This window comes from Penaeus monodon, chromosome 23 (assembly GCF_015228065.2).
Source record: "Penaeus monodon isolate SGIC_2016 chromosome 23, NSTDA_Pmon_1, whole genome shotgun sequence".
Taxonomy (NCBI): Eukaryota; Metazoa; Arthropoda; class Malacostraca; order Decapoda; family Penaeidae; genus Penaeus; species Penaeus monodon.
The window spans coordinates 14,742,892-14,743,615 of record NC_051408.1 but is presented as its reverse complement, the minus strand read 5'-3'; the positions used below and the strand labels follow the sequence as shown (position 1 = coordinate 14,743,615).

The following is a 724-nucleotide window of genomic DNA, read 5'->3' as shown; positions in this document are numbered from 1 at the left end:
AACCTCGGAGAGCAGCATCGAATGCACCATCGAGATCACAGCCTCGCCTCCGGCCACCCCGACTTCCTCATCGTCTCACCCGGTAAGGAAGAGCCGGCCTTCTAAGGGAGGGAGGTCAGTGGGCCTGCGTCCGAGGAGGCGCAAGGCCCGACGAAGGTACCCGCGGAGCCTCGAGGACGAGGGCGAAGTGGCCGGAGTGGTCCTTCTCTCCGCCAGGTACTGTGACTTCGACTCCAGTGACCTGCAGGAGGCTCAGGGCAGCGAGCTTGAGGTGAGTGAAGACGAGGATGACATGGCACTCACATTCGAAGACCGCGAGGAGGACGCGTCGACGCCGCTGGAGGATTTCAGAATTTCGTCGGAATCGCTCGAACTCGACGCCCTCAACAGGGAGATCGACATCAGCCTCGTGCCGAGCGTCAGTGAGCTGTTGGGCAATGAGGCGTCGACGGATCGGAACGTCGACGCGCTGAGCACTGGCGCCGAACCGAAACCCGAGGACGATATGGGTCCAGATGACGAAGAAGATGAAGAGGGAGGAATATCTCTGTCTTTCGACTCTAGGAAAAGCAGCGCCGAGTCAAGCGAGGATCAAAGCCACACAAGCGATATCGCACCCGAGGCCCCCGCGCGCACGGAAGGACAAAGTCTACCCAATGCTGAATGTCTACCTAATGCAAACTCTGTGGCAGCTGATGATGATTGTGGCTCGGATGATGAACAA

At 59.3% G+C, this 724-nt stretch overlaps 1 protein-coding gene across 1 annotated transcript in view; it reads left to right on the top strand.

Moving 5' to 3' along the window:
- Nucleotides 1-724, top strand: part of LOC119587803 (cylicin-2-like) — a gene marked incomplete in the record, with an annotated part of 8,073 nt that overhangs the window by 972 nt on the left and 6,377 nt on the right. Inside the window, 1 exon segment of the mRNA XM_037936501.1 lies at nt 1-82.